This window comes from Pinus tabuliformis, chromosome 1_2, assembly GCF_031772625.1.
Source record: "Pinus tabuliformis cultivar Carrire ecotype Pingquan chromosome 1_2, CPIR1, whole genome shotgun sequence".
Taxonomy (NCBI): Eukaryota; Viridiplantae; Streptophyta; class Pinopsida; order Pinales; family Pinaceae; genus Pinus; species Pinus tabuliformis.
Window position 1 is genome coordinate 1,184,826,642 of NC_142298.1, and position 16,263 is coordinate 1,184,842,904.

The window sequence follows — 16,263 nt, forward strand, 5'->3', positions numbered from 1 at the left end:
GTGAAAGTGGTCTTATATTGGTCTTTCTGGCTGATTTGAATCTGATTGTACTCGCTAAACCCATCTAGGAAGGAGAAAAACTTTTTCCCTACTAGACCATTTAACACTTGATCTATGAAAGGTAAAGGAAAATGGTCCCTTTTAGTGGCTTTGTTCAATTCCCGATAGTCGACACAGTTTCTCCACTTACCATTTTTCTTTGGCACTAGCACCAAAGGAGAGACCCATTCACTGTCAAAGATGGGATAGATGAATCCTGCATCAATCAATTTCTGCAGTTCTTCCTTAACAATATCTTGAAGTGCTGGATTCATCCTCCTCTGAGGCTGCCTGACTGGTTTGCAATCTTCCTTGATGTATATATGATGAGTACATATTGAATGTTGCACTCCCATCACCTTCTTATAACTCAAGGCGAAGGCATCTAGATGTTTTCTCAGTAGGCTGCACTGTTCCTTCTCCTGGGAAGTGGATAAAGATGGATTGATTTTCAATGTTCTTTCTGGGCCGAACTCTATATTCTTAACACAGAGAGAAGTGGAGTTGGCCACACAGAGATCATTTGTGGGGTTGTTTTGGGTTTCTCTTACTGTGTCCTCTAATGGTGATACACTAGGAGGCGAATTTTGAATCAAATTTTCAATCATATCATCCTCATCTTGTTGTTTCCCCCCCATGGTGATTTCTAATGCACAAAATGGTGCAGAATAAACTTCATCCTCATCTTCCTCCTCCAACCAGAGAGGTAGATCATGTTCTAGCAAGGGTTGGGCAGGAGGATATAGGATTAACTGCTTGGACATGTGCCCATTCTTTATGGTCATGTTCCTAGCTCGACAGCTGATGTAGTTATTGGTTGTAGCCAACCAGGGCATTCCCGGGATGAGAGGATGCCCAGTGAGCTTTGCCTTTGGCTGGAGAACTAAGAAATTAGTAGGGTACTTCCAAGAATCAATGGAGACCATCATATCTTCTACAATCCCCTCAGGGGTCACTATGGAGTGGTCTGCTAGCTGTAGCACTGACGTGGTCTTCCTCAAGGAGCCATGGAGGTTAAGTTTGAGCATTGTGTCCTTTGTCATCACATTAATGGCAGCTCCTAGATCAATCAAGGTATGCGAGATCATTGTGCCATTGATGTGGACATCAACTACTAGGCTTCTAGGGTCCAGATATTTTGGACAGATTACCTTCCCCAACATCAAGTCGAACAGTTGTCCTATGACATTGATGGTTGGGGCATCTCTCTTGCGCCTTCCTGGATGCCTAAAGCACTTCTCTTTGATCAACCTATTGTAGATAGGCACATATTTTATGGCTTGGAGAAGTGGTATCTTTACACATAAATGTTTCAATTCTCCCAAGAGTTTAGTCTCTTCTGGGGTAAGCTGGACTGTCACAGATAGTCTCTCAGGAAAGGGTGGATTATCTTCCTCAACCTCCCTGGGTGAAGGCTGGCTATCTGGGAGGACTTTCCCAGATCTGAAGTCAATTTCTTGAATCTCCACAGCATAAGTTGGGCATGATGGTTCCCCACTATACACTTGTTGAGCCTGTTTGTTGTTCGGGTTCAGATTTGGTGAGGTAGGCATTTGGGGTTGTTTTGGTGGAGCAGAAGGTAATGGTTGTGGTTGGGTAGGTGGTGGAGGAAAAAGAGCAGGAAGAGAGTTGTATTGGGGCCTCCACCCCTGATGAGATGCATTCCACTGAGGTTGTGGCTGAGCGTAGGATTGAAACGAATGGGTGGCTAGTTGGGCATGATATTGAGATGTAAAGGACCAAGGAGGAGGTGTGGACCAGGAAGGATGAGCAGGAGGGCCCCAAGAAGGTATGGAGGTGACTTGGTTGGGGTTGTAGTATGCCTGAGATGTCCCTTTCATCCCCTGCTGGTATGGTCTAGGTCCATGCAGCCTTCTTTGGTTTATGTAATAGAGCTGTTCAGTGACTCCCTTAGCCCCTTGATATACAACTTTAAGTCCGAGCAAGGAAGGGCACTTATCTGTGGAATGATTTTCCTCACAGACTCAACAAACCTCTATAGAGTTCAATCGGCATTCATTCCTAGGATGCCTTTTGGTGCATCTAGGGAAAAAAATGGCCAAAGCCCTCTCTGCTTTCTCTTGTTTCCTTTTGATGTGTAAGGTATCCACTTGCATGGAAAGAGTCTGCAGCATCTCACTCTTGAAGTCTTCCAGCATGGTTCCAATTTCTCCTTTAATGGATGAGTTGGAGGAAGAGGTACTGGCTATGGGTTGAATCCCCCTACCTTTCTTTTTGGCTACTCTAGAATGGTTTCTAAAAACAGTCTTTATGTCTTCATAGGATAGTTGATAAATGTTTCCCCCGGTCAGTAGATGTAGGGTGTCTAAAATATCTTCCTGAATTCCCCTGAGCAGGACCAACTTCAGAGACTCAGGGTCAAGTGTACACCCGACCCTTTTGTAACTGAGCTGGAACCTCTCTTCATAGTCTTCCAGAGACTCATCACTTCCTATGGTCATTCAAAAGATTTCTTCTTTAGTATCTTTTGACCTACAATAGTCTCGATACTTGATGTTAAAGGCTTGATGCACCTGAGCCCAAGTTGTGATGCTATTTGTAGGAATTTACAGGGTAAGTTCCTCAGACAGAACACCAAAAGGACACCTCTCACAACCAGATCGCAGATCAATACTCCAGTATTTTGACGTGGTTAAAACCCTCAAAGAGGGAAACAGTCCACGGCCTGAGCCAACGTGGCCACTTCAGGCAATTTATTAATGAAAGAATGAAAATTTACATATGTTTCTCTCATGCACGGATTACCCTACAAATGACCCTCCATGCGCTTTAAATAGAATTCATGGACCAATCGGGTGTCAAGCCACGGATCAAGTGTCGGTAATACCGAGGAGAGAATGAACCATCGGATCACTACATATCGTGACCGTCGGATTGTAAGTTACAAAATGTACAACGGTAAAGAAACACACTTTACCTAACTCTATACCTAACTCTACACTAGACCAAGTTGTACTTAACTATTTCCTATGCGTCGGAATATCCTAACATCCCCCCTTAAGAACAACTTGGGATAGGATTGAAGGATTTACAAATATGACACAATAGGATAAGGAAGGAGGCACTAGAGCCTATCCCCCCTTAGTGACAACTTCCTGAACTCCAACCATAAATCGAAGTTTAGTGAACTTCGCCTCTGTGAGAGCCTTTGTGAAGATGTCTGCAACTTGATCATCTGTTGAACAATATTGCACTTCAAGAACATGGTCATGAATGAGCTTTCTGATGAAGTGCATGTGCATTTCAATGTGTTTGTTGCGCTGATGTTGGAATGGATCTTTTCATAGCTGAATGGCACTTTGATTATCACACCAAAGTGTAGTCGGATGCTGCTGCTCAAAGCCAAACTCTGACAGGATCTGACGAAGCCACAAGGCTTCCTTACTATCTTCTACGGCACCACGATACTCTGCTTCTACTGATGAAAGAGAAATGGCACCTTGTTTCTTACAAGCCCATGTAATAGGTCTTGAACCAAGAGTGAACACATAACCGGCAGTAGACTTCTGATCATCAGGGTCACCAGCCCAATCAGAATCAGTGAAACCAACCAATAGAGGAGCTGCTTCGGCACTGTAATGAATCCCAAACTGAACTGTACCTCAAACATAACGAAGTATTCTTTTAGCTGCTTTCCAATGACTTTCATGTGGGTTTTGCATAAACCGAGCAACAAGACCAACAGCAAAGGAAAGGTCAGGACGAGTATGAGTTAGATACAAGAGTTTTCCTACAAGTTGACGGTATAATGTAGCATCAACTTCAGGAGAAGTACAAGTGACTGAAAGTTTGACTCCAGACTGAAAGGGAGAAGGGGTTGGCTTACAGTCTTCCATGTGAAAATGACGTAGAATATCACAAGCATACTTGGACTGGGAAAGGGAAATACCCTCCTTGGATTGCAAGACTTGAAGACCGAGAAAATAGTGTAAGTGTCCTAAGTCTGTCATTTCAAATTTCCTTTTAAGGCTAGACTTCACATGGTTTATAAGGTTGGGATCACTACCAGTAAGGATAAGTGGTGAGCTCTAGTATTGTAGCAATAATGCTACAACTCCTGGGGCTTCCAGTCTCTTAATTTTATCAACCCGGTAGTTCGTACAAACTTGGAAGCGACGGTGCTATATGCACAAGTACTAGCTCTTGTCGCAGCTGTCACTTGGTCAGCTGGCACAAGTCCGCTAGGGCTCAAGCCAACTTCTATAGGCTCACAGAAGAAGCTTTATCAATGATGGACGAAAGCTAGCTCAAAGGAGACTAATCTACTTGACAAAAATGAACGGAAAGCAAATCAAAGCATGTAAACCTAGGAAACCCTAATTTGACTAGTCTAACCTCTATAATGCAAAGAATGTAAATGAAACTTCTACCAATGCTGCTACTACCTCTAATAAGTTAAAATGCATGGATCTAAGCTACTTGCATCATAAAAGACATGTTTTTGTACTTTTTCATTAAGTGGATGAAATGATTGTGATTTTGTGCTTATTAGGGCTTGGTTGTGCAGATGGGATGGAGAAGGAAGGAAAACGTGGGACAGGTTGGGGAGGCTAGGAGAGGTCCCTAGGGATCCTTAGCATCCATCCACAGAGGTTCCTCACATTCAGAAGCTCAGCAACCGAGTGAGTGGCCTCCTACAGGATGTCTGCAGGGGTTTCTACAGGATAGTCCTGTAGGTCTTCTACAGGAAGGCTGTGCAATTCTACAGGATGATTGGCCGTGGAGGTTTTGGGAGATGATGGAGTGTTGGAGTGGTATGGGAGGATAGGTGAGGTGGAGATGGGACTAGTGATGGCTCAGAGACAGCAAAGTTGGATGGAGAACGTGTGCATGGAGTGATTTGTTGAATGGAAGAGTGGTATCAACGAAAGGCTAGATAGATGGAGCTATATGAGTAATGGAGGAACTAGAAGTTGAATGAGCGCAACAGAGGTCAAGAAAGTGACTTGAGAGGTGGTTGACAAGCAGAGGAAGGTAATGGAGTGATATGGAGCGGTGTAGATGAAACAAATAGTTTATGAGTGTCACCAAAACGAGAATGCTTCAACCTGAGCTACCTGTGACATAAAATCAATGAACAGCAATATAAATTGTGAAGGAAACTCATGCATGGCAGTGGAATGAAGAAGTAATGCTAAATATAAAAGTGCATGAATGGATCTAAGTAATGCCTCAGCCTACTTCCAAACAACTACAACAATTCTAGCTAATAAAACCAATCTGTTTAACTTCTACAGGAAATCTAAATCAGCAGCTATACTCAAATGCATGTAAAGGAAAATGGAACGAAATGCTAAAGGAACAATATTGATACAAAGGGAGGAGGCCTGAGCTCTCAGGTTGGGCCCAACCCCGAGAGCTTTAGGCTCCTTTAAAAACTTAGAATCTGATCCAAAACTGCTTGCTTTTATTCATAATCAAAAATCTAATGCCATGCCAAAACTGGCTTACAAAGAGAAGAAAACCAAATTGACTAACTAGCTGCTACGAAATGACTAACTACTAGCTACCAAAAATGACTATCAACTAGCTACAAAATGTCTACTAACTAGCTAACCAAAATGAGGCCCCAAGCCTTCTTATTTATACAATTTGAGGACCCAACAGTCCTCCTAAAAGTTAGGGACTTGGCTGCCCAAGACTTGGAGTTAACAGCAGTCCAACTTGACTTGCTTGGCTGCCCTTGAGCTCATTGATTTGGTGGCCTTTGAACTCCGAGCTGATGGTGGAGAATTCGAGGTAAGGGTCCATAAATGAGGGGGACACCTTCCTACAAATCCTCTAGCTTGTTCTCCCACGAATTTGGCTGCCAAGTGCTCATTAAGACCTTCAATTTTGTCTCCAAGTTGACCAACAAGGCTACACAAAGCACCCATTAGACTTGTTGGCATAATGACTAACCAAATTCACTCTATTAACATAAAAATAATCAAAAACATGCAATAAACAAATGAGAATGGTGGATTAAGTCAAATTAGGAGGTCGAATGAGCCCAAATAATTGTACATTTTTGGGGCTCATCATCACCCCCCTACTGAAGGTGTTGCTCATCCTCTGAGCAACCAATCTCTCTCCTTGTCTTTGATGGCCCTGATGGCCTCCTTGTCATGCCACACTTCTGAAGTGATGTCCTCTTCTCTGTACAACCATGTTTCTTTGCTTCTTCCCACGACTTGCTCCTTTTCCTAAAGAATTCTCAGCTTGGATATGATTGTGCAAGTATTTCAATCTGATGGTAGCAATGGTGGCGAAAGGAGATGAAACCAGTGGAGGATGGAAGAAAAGAGTGGTTGCATGCCTCCTCAACAGACTTCAAGCTTCAAATCCCTCTCCAAAATTGATTCTGGCCTGCCAAAAGGCTTCTACAGGAAAGTCCTGTAGCTTCCTGTAGAAGGTTGAACCGTGACTAAATTGTGCCCAAACCTTGAAAGAAATGAGTGTTCATGGAGGGGATGGATGTGCTTAGGGTGGCCAACACAGGTGCTACTTCCTTAGCTAAAATCTCGGCCGATTTCTCCTTTTGCTGCCCTTTTTTCAAACTTTCCTGTAGAAACTGTTCGCTGGCTTCTACAGGAAAGTCCTGTAGTGGCTTTTTCTGTCTTCCTGTAGAAACAGTCTTCACCGTTTGGGTCTGCACGGCTGAGGGTGCCTTCTCCTTGACCTATGCTGTGGCTGCCTTGGGTGTGTCCCTACTTGTTCGGCCTTTTTTAGTCTCCTCTGCTTGTGCTTGCAACCGCTTCTCCCTTGGCATTTGTGTTATTTTACCACCCACAGCTTTGGCTTCAGCAGCTTGTCCTCTTTCTTGCTTTTCCTTCTTGCTTTTTCTGTGGTTTTTCCTGTGATGGCTTGTCCTAGGTTTTCTTTCCCTTAGCTTCCTTACCCTTAGTTTTCTTCTCTGCCTCACTATCTTACTTCCTCATGCTCTGTTTTGGCTTGTGCACTGACCAGAATGGGAATTCTGTATATGGCTTCCTCCCTAGAATGTGGAGGACAGTATCCCTCAAGTGCTTGTCCTTTGCAAACCATTCAACTAGTCCTGTCATGTTTTTCACTCTATCGAGTCTTGCCATAGAAAAGATAATGGGCTTTTTACGGTCATTAAAAATACACATGTGTTCAGCTGCCTGTTCAGGATTGAACAAGAGTTCCTCAATTGAACCATGTAAAGCAGTAAGATGGTGCTGCTTCTCTATATAAGGGAAATAAATCTGCATGTCTGCTCCAGGAGAAACAATGTTGAATCTGGGATCAAAAACATCAATTCCATGAACCACAAGATAAAGACTAGGAAGGGTGAAAACAGTGTGGCTCTCATACTGTCCCATAGTATCCTTGCTTCCAGCAATGTGCTAGTGATAATAAAATCTGCATGATTCATTGCAATTAGCTCTGCAGTAATTGGCAAGAGAAATGACATATTGTTTCACTATATGTCTGAATATGGGTATTTGGTCTTCTCCAAAGCATGGGCTATGTTGCACTGAGTGATTTCTTGTCTATGTGAAATCAGAGATGCAACCAAATTTCCATCATTGTAATTGCCAATGATCAGATCAGGTTGACCTTTTAGCTCTGCCATTACTTCATTTAATACATCCTCTGAAAATCTTTCCGAGTAAGGCCACACACCAAGTCGAGAAACCCATTTCTGCAGAACTCATTTTGCTGTTGTAAAGGGTACCCAGAGTATCCTTGAATGTTGTGTTCCACGAATTCTTTCAATTCGTTGATTGCATGTTGTACCATAGGCCTCAGGAATCAACCGAGTCACCACAATAATTTCAGGTTTGATCTCCAATCCTTGATGCTTTATCTTTAGCAACCTTTCATTCTTCAATGCATGGTAAAAAACTCTGTTTTCGGGCTTCCTGTAGAAGCCTGTTTCTGCCTTCCTGTAGAACGTGACTCGGCCTTTGAGTGAGCCCGATGCACTAGAGAAATTCGAAAATAGGTAGGAAACTCAGCGGAGGTCGATAGATTAAGCCGATTGTGGAAGCAGAGGATGTAAACTTCAGTTTAACTCGAGGCAAGTGCAAGTTGACTAACAGTTCATGACTTCCAGCTGAGCGCTGATTAATTCTACGTGATTTTTGGGTGGAGTGAGGTGGCAAACGTGTACGCTGGCGTTTTAGAACTGCAGTGATGCATGTCTTCATCTATCTGTAATTATTTTACGTCCTGTGCACTGGAGTTCAACTGATCTAACACTAACTGTGTTTTTCAACTTCCCACGTGAATGGCCGATCATGCATGCGTGATTTTTGCCTTGCTGAGTGCAATTGGACGTGGCTCCCTTCTTGGCTGAATCCACTCATTTCATTCATTCATGCATTGCTTTAGATTAGATCTACGCAAACAGAGGAACAAGGTTAAGTCACGTACCTCGAAGTGGAATGGTTGCCGTGAGCTACTGTGGGCTGACCTTGCTGCATGCATTGATTTTATGATTGCATGATGGCTTGGCTGCTAATCTTTGATTGTGTTTTTCACGTGCAGGTGTCCTCTGGCCGGATCCAAGCTCCAGACAATTGTTTCCACGTTCAAATCTGCACGTCCAAGCTGCTGTTGCTGCATCTTCACCAAACCAGAACTTGTTTTCGACATTTCTCCCAAACGCGAAAGCGGATCGAGCTGAAACTTGCTGAGCATGTTTCTATCACCATTATGCATCTCCCATAGCAAATTCGTGATCAATGGATGCACGGATTTCGAGAAAAATGGAAAATGACTGAAGATTTCAGAGGTCGATTTCTCGGAAACCGTGCATCGGAATCGGCTGAAACTGCTTGGGTAGGCTACTATCACCCATGTGCATCTCCCCATGAAACAGGTTTTGAAACGGATGCATGGTTATGGAGAAAATGCAAAAATGGCTGATGGTGATGGAGGCTGATTTCTTGGAAACCGTGCACCGGAATTGCATGAAACTGCTCAGGCATGTTGTCATCAACCTTGTACAATTCCCCATAAAGCGGTTTGTCAAATGGATGCATGGTGTTCAAGTTATGGCAAAGATAAATTTGGTCCTATGGATTTTTGCCTCAAGGCTTTTTGCATGTGCTTGCATGGGATGACATAATGAATTTTGTTTGTGATGCAGGTATGGAGATGATGGAGGATGAGTTGGAAGACTGCAGGAGGACTATTGAACCTTTGAGGAACCTCCCATGCTTGCCAACCCACTTTTTGAAATGCATGCCTAGTTTCCCACAATTTCTACAGGAAGATCCTGTAGAAGCACAATGAGAAGCACAAGGAGGTGAAAAAATGATGGATGAAGGCGAGGGATGGACACACAAGTGCTTGTAGGCCTAATCAATAGATTCCCACCATTAGATGCAATTTTGAAATTGAATTTGGCTCGTCCAAAGGTTCTACAGGATGTTTCCTGTAGAAATTCAGAGCATCCTGTAGAAAACACAGTTTTGAGGAAAGAAGCATAATGACATGCAAAGAATGATGGAAAAGAGGTGAGGAGTGGACACATAGATGAGTGTAGGCCTCATGGACATATTCCAAGCCTTCAGGTCCTCTTTGGAGATCAATTTGGCTTTTTTGTAAGCTTCCTGTAGAAGACACAAAAACTCCTTTGTCTTTGATTTGAGTGCTCCTCCTATCATGAAACGTCCTCCTTTAACCTGCGATGTCATTGCTGCAACATGAAATGGAGATTAGCTTTATTTTTCTTTTTCTTTTTCTCTTTTTTTTTTTTTTTTTTTGAAAAAACAACTAGGGCGCCTCATGGAGGTTTTCACCCTAATTGCCTGCCTTGGGCGCCTCCAAGGGAGGTTTTCACCCAAAGATCTTTTTCTCTTTTTTTCTTTTCTTTCCAACCCATTGACCGCCTCATGGAGGTTTTCAATCAATGAGCCAATCTAAGGCGCCTCCGAGGGGGTTTTCACCTTAGATTTTTATTTTTCTCTTATTTTCATTTTTTCATTTCTTTTTTTCTCTTTTTTTTCTTTTTCTTTTTTTCTACCCTACCCTACTTGAAAAACAAAATCATTTTCAAGTATAAGAATACTTCCAATGGAGCCATGTGCACATCGAGATCAAAGACAAAATGATGTGAAGGCTCGAAATGCATGCTTGGACAAGTATCCAGATCTCAGAGACCAAATGATCTGGCTTTGAAGGGATCAAACAAAACTGAGGAAGAGAGTACTGCTGCAACTTAGTGACTGTCTGGAACCATGTCTCAATATAGCTTTGATATCCTTGGTCCTTTTGCTGATCTGGATCACTCTTCATGTCACCTTCTATCATGACCTTTTGATCTTCCACTTTTTGTTGATCTTTCTCTTGAGTATATGGAAGATTTGATGGTAACCATGAGGAAGCTTTCTCCATCTCTGATTCTGATCTCTTCTCTTCATTAAGTGCAGCCCATGGTTCCTTGATCTCCTCTTTGGAATCTTCTTTTGCTTTTGGTCCTTCAATGTTGTCAATAGATTCCCTCTTTTGCAACACTCTTCCTGATCTATGGTGAAGATCATTGAGCTCAAGAGGAGTTGTTTGCATATGTTGTGCCTCATCATTACCATTAGGTTGAGCTGCTCCATGGTATGGCTTTGGAAATGGTATGGGTAGTTGAGTGGAGGTGTGAGATTGATATGGAGATGGATGGCATTGTGGTTGGGTAGGCATTTGGGGTTGCCTTGGTGGAGGAGGAGGCGATGGTTGTGGATGAGCAGGTGGTGGAGGAAAGTGAGTGGGATGAGAGTTGTACTGGGGCCTCTACTCCTGATAAGGTGCATTCCACTGAGGCGGTGGCTGAGCATAAGAGTGAAATGAATGAGCAACTGGTTGGGCATAATATGGATCTGTGAAGGAACAAGGAGGATATGACCAAGGAGGAGGTGTAGACCAGGAAGGATGAGCAGGGGGATCCCAAGAAGGCATGAAAGTGGCTTGATAAGGGTCATAATAGGTCTCGGGTATCCCTTGTAGTTCATGCTGGTAGGGTATGGGTCCATGTGGCCTCCTTTGGTTCATATAACAGAGTGATTCAGTGGCTCCCTTGGCTCTTTGATATGTAGATTTGATTCTGGGCAAGGAAGGGCACTGATCTGTAGGATGGTATTCTTCACAGATGAAACACACTTCTAGAGAGTGCATTGGACATTCGTTCCAAGGATGCTTTCCAGTGCACCTAGGACAAAAAATGGCCAAAGCCCTCTTGGCTTCTTCTTGCTTCTTGTGGATCCGCAAGGTATCCAGTTGCATGGCAAGAAACTGCCTCATATCACTCTTGAAACCTTCGATCTGATTTTCAAATTCATCTTTGGACAAGGGACTGCTCCAATCATTTCTGCTTGTAGCCATTTGCTTCAGAGGAGTGTTTCTTTCTTCTCCTCCCCTAGAGGTTCTTCAGATATGTCTTGATGTCCACCCAGGGGTTCTTTCATCACAGCCATCGAAGAAGAACGTTGGCTGTGTGAAGCAGTGGGGGGGTTGTGCAATCATTTTTCTAACTTATCTCTACTCCTACAAGGCATGAAATAGATTGAACTGCAACTAACTATCTTGCGAAATTGAAATGAAAGAAGGAAAGGACTAATCTATTTTGCTCAAATGAAATGGCAGGAATGGAAAGGCTAGACTACGCTTGCAGAATTGAAATACTAATCTACGCTTGCAGGAATGGAAAGGCTAGTCTACGCTTGCAAAATTGAAATTGCGGAATTGAAAGGCTAATCTAGGAAAGCAAGAAATGCTAATATATGAAAGCAGGAAGTGCTAATCTACTTTTGCATAAATGAAATTGCATAAGGGAAATGAAATAAACTACTTAGCAGAAAGTTGTAGTAGAAAATAGAAGAATAGCAACAATCACCAATACTCTGCCGCTTCCCCGGCAACGGCGCCAAAAAGATGGTGAGCTCCAGTATTGTAGCAATAATGCTACAACTCCTGGGGCTTCCAGTCTCTTAATTTTATCAACCCGGTAGTTCGTACAAACTTGGAAGCGACGGTGCTATATGCACAAGTACTAGCTCTTGTCGCAGCTGTCACTTGGTCAACTGGCACAAGTCCGCTAGGGCTCAAGCCAACTTCTATAGGCTCACAGAAGAAGCTTTATCAATGATGGACAAAAGCTAGCTCAAAGGAGACTAATCTACTTGACAAAAATGAACGGAAAGCAAATCAAAGCATGTAAACCTAGGAAACCCTAATTTGACTAGTCTAACCTCTATAATGCAAAGAATGTAAATGAAACTTCTACCAATGCTGCTACTACCTCTAATAAGTTAAAATGCATGGATCTAAGCTACTTGCATCATAAAAGACATGTTTTTGTACTTTTTCATTAAGTGGATGAAATGATTGTGATTTTGTGCTTATTAGGGCTTGGTTGTGCAGATGGGATGGAGAAGGAAGGAAAAAGTGGGACAGGTTGGGGAGGCTAGGAGAGGTCCCTAGGGATCCTTAGCATCCATCCACAAAGGTTCCTCACATTCAGAATCTCAGCAACCGAGTGAGTGGCCTCCTACAGGATGTCTGCAGGGGTTTCTACAGGATAGTCCTGTAGGTCTTCTACAGGAAGGCTGTGCAATTCTACAGGATGATTGGCCGTGGAGGTTTTGGGAGATGATGGAGTGTTGGAGTGGTATGGGAGGATAGGTGAGGTGGAGATGGGACTAGTGATGGCTCATAGACAGCAAAGTTGGATGGAGAACGTGTGCATGGAGTGATTTGTTGAATGGAAGAGTGGTATCAACGAAAGGCTAGATAGATGGAGCTATATGAGTAATGGAGGAACTAGAAGTTGAATGAGTGCAACAGAGGTCAAGAAAGTGACTTGAGAGGTGGTTGACAAGCAGAGGAAGGTAATGGAGTGATATGGAGCGGTGTAGATGAAACAAATAGTTTATGAGTGTCACCAAAATGAGAATGCTTCAACCTGAGCTACCTGTGACATAAAATCAATGAACAGCAATATAAATTGTGAAGGAAACTCATGCATGGCAGTGGAATGAAGAAGTAATGCTAAATATAAAAGTGCATGAATGGATCTAAGTAATGCCTCAGCCTACTTCCAAACAACTACAACAATTCTAGCTAATAAAACCAATCTGTTTAACTTCTACGGGAAATCTAAATCAGCAGCTATACTCAAATGCATGTAAAGGAAAATGGAACGAAATGCTAAAGGAACAATATTGATACAAAGGGAGGAGGCCTGAGCTCTCAGGTTGGGCCCAACCCCGAGAGCTTTAGGCTCCTTTAAAAACTTAGAATCTGATCCAAAACTGCTTGCTTTTATTCATAATCAAAAATCTAATGCCATGCCAAAACTGGCTTACAAAGAGAAGAAAAACCAAATTGACTAACTAGCTGCTACGAAATGACTAACTACTAGCTACCAAAAATGACTATCAACTGGCTACAAAATGTCTACTAACTAGCTAACCAAAATGAGGCCCCAAGCCTTCTTATTTATACAATTTGAGGACCCAACAGTCCTCCTAAAAGTTAGGGACTTGGCTGCCCAAGACTTGGAGTTAACAGCAGTCCAACTTGACTTGCTTGGCTGCCCTTGAGCTCATTGATTTGGTGGCCTTTGAACTCCGAGCTGATGGTGGAGAATTCGAGGTAAGGGTCCATAAATGAGGGGGACACCTTCCTACAAATCCTCTAGCTTGTTCTCCCACGAATTTGGCTGCCAAGTGCTCATTAAGACCTTCAATTTTGTCTCCAAGTTGACCAACAAGGCTACACAAAGCACCCATTAGACTTGTTGGCATAATGACTAACCAAATTCACTCTATTAACATAAAAATAATCAAAAACATGCAATAAACAAATGAGAATGGTGGATTAAGTCAAATTAGGAGGTCGAATGAGCCCAAATAATTGTACATTTTTGGGGCTCATCAATAATATCATCAACATAAAGAACAAGGATGATAAGAGAGTTGCCCACTTTCTTGGTGTAGACAGTATTGTCAGAATGACACCTAGAAAAGCTAGATTCTAAAAGAAAGCTATCCATTTTGGCATACCAAGCCCGAGGAGCTTGCTTGAGACCATAAAGGGATTTCTTAAGTCGACATACAAGGCTGGAGTCTGTTTGTATGAAGCCAATGGGTTGTTCCATATAGATTTCTTCATGCAAGTCCCCATGCAAGAAGGCAGATTTAACATCCATCTGATGGACTTCCCATTTGAAAGAGGCAGCAAGGGAAAGAACAAGGCGGATAGAGTTCATTTTGGCAATAGGGGAGAAGGTTTCAGTGTATTCAATGCCTTCAACCTGTGAAAAACCTTTAGCAACAAGATGAGCTTTATGTTTATCAACTTTCCCATCTGGTCCATACTTGGTTCTGTAAACCCATTTGCATCTAACAAGTTTTCGTCCCTTTGGTAGAGGAACAAGATCCCATGTATCATTTGCTAATAATGAATGATATTCTTCATTCATAGCTGCTTCCCAATCTGGATGGCCTGAAGCTTCTGCAAAGGTGTCAGGATCATAATTTACTGGAGGTTGAGCCAGTAAAGAAGAGGCTCTCTCGAACTGAGAACGTGTGCGTCACTGATATGTAGGATCACCGGCAAGATCACCTGCTGCATATCGAGTAGAACGAACCCATTTTGGAAGCTCAGGAGCTGAAGGAGGATCCTGAGATGGTGGGGGAGGATTGTCATCCTCACTTTCATCATCTGAAGAAGAAATGTTTTCAAAAGTAGAAGAGATAGGGAGAGGTCGCACAACCGCCGGACTAGGTTCGCAGGTCGATATATTTTCATCAAATTTTACATCTCTTCTAATGATAACATTTTTGGACTTAAATGGAATAAGTCTATAGCCTTTGACATCTTCAGAATATCCAACAAAAGTACATTTTTCACTCTTAGGTTCTAAAGCTTTATGCTTTTCATCTAGAATATGGGCCCACGCTTCACTTCCAAAAACACGAAAGTGACTTACATCTGGTTTGATTGAGCTCCATGCTTCTTCTGGAGTGATATTCTTTAAAGCCTTAGTAGGAGTGCGATTTATTATGTAATTTTCACAGTTAATTGCTTCTGCCCAAAAACTAAGACCAAGTCCTTTAGATTGTAGCATACAATTAGCCATTTCCTTTAAGGTGCGATTCTTCCTTTCAGCTACACCATTTTGTTGTGGAGTATATGGAACAGTATGTTGCATTTGAATTCCATTCTCGGTGCAATAGTTGATGAATGTGTTTTTAACATATTCTCCGCCATTATCAGATCTTAACTTAAGAATTTGATGTCCAGATTGTTTTTCAACAAAGGCTTTGAAGGCCAAGAATGTGTTAAATACTTCACTCTTGAGTTTTAAGAAGTATACCCAAGTGCGTCTGGAGAAATCATCAATGAAAGTTAAGAAATACTTGCAGCCAGAGAATGAAACAACAGGAAGTGGACCACATAAATCACTATGCACAAGCTGTAAAGGGGCTGAGGCGTGCCAAGACGCACGTTTTTCAAAACTGTCTCGATGATGTTTTCCGAGTACACATCCGGAACAAACACCATCTCTGCAAGATACCATAGGAAGACCTGTCACCATATTTTCTTTACATAGATGCTGAAGGGAGCGATAGTTTAAGTGACCAAATCGCTCATGCCAAAGTTTGCTCACTTCATCGTTACGAGCAACAAATACTGAGGGAAGATTTGATGACCCAAAGTTGTGAAACTTATACAACCTTGTAGAATCATCAGCAATGCAAGTAGCCAAAATCTGTTTAGGATCTCTTAAGTCCTTGATTACAACATCATGAGGTGAAAATTCAACGATTTTACCTTCACCTGAATGAGTTATCTGATATACAGATAAAAGGTTGCAGGATAAGGTTGGAACACATAATACATCATTAAACTGACCATTGTCTAGATGAACAGTTCCAGTCCCTACAACATTAAGAGATCTATCATCACCAACATATATATTTTTGGTGTTACAATCATTTAAAGAAGAAAACATGGCTTTGTTTTTGGCCATGTGATAAGAAGCTCCAGAATCAATGAGCCACTCGTGAGAATGAGAAGAAGAAGATACATTTAATGCATAGCCAGACCGAGATGCTTGACAACCACATGCAGAAAGTGCCATTCCTGGAGATGAAGTTGAAGTTGAAGATTGCCCCAAATGGATGTTATGCTTCTTCATTGCTGCTTCCAAGGCTTCCATCTTCTTAAAGCATTTTGATTTTAAGTGGCCTTCTC

The 16,263-nt window shown here is 42.3% G+C and overlaps 1 pseudogene; it reads right to left on the bottom strand.

The window, feature by feature from the left end:
* LOC149210460 (uncharacterized) overlaps positions 1 to 7,385 on the bottom strand; it is a 29,681-nt pseudogene extending 22,296 nt beyond the window's left edge.
* Between the last annotated feature and the right edge of the window lie 8,878 nt (positions 7,386 to 16,263).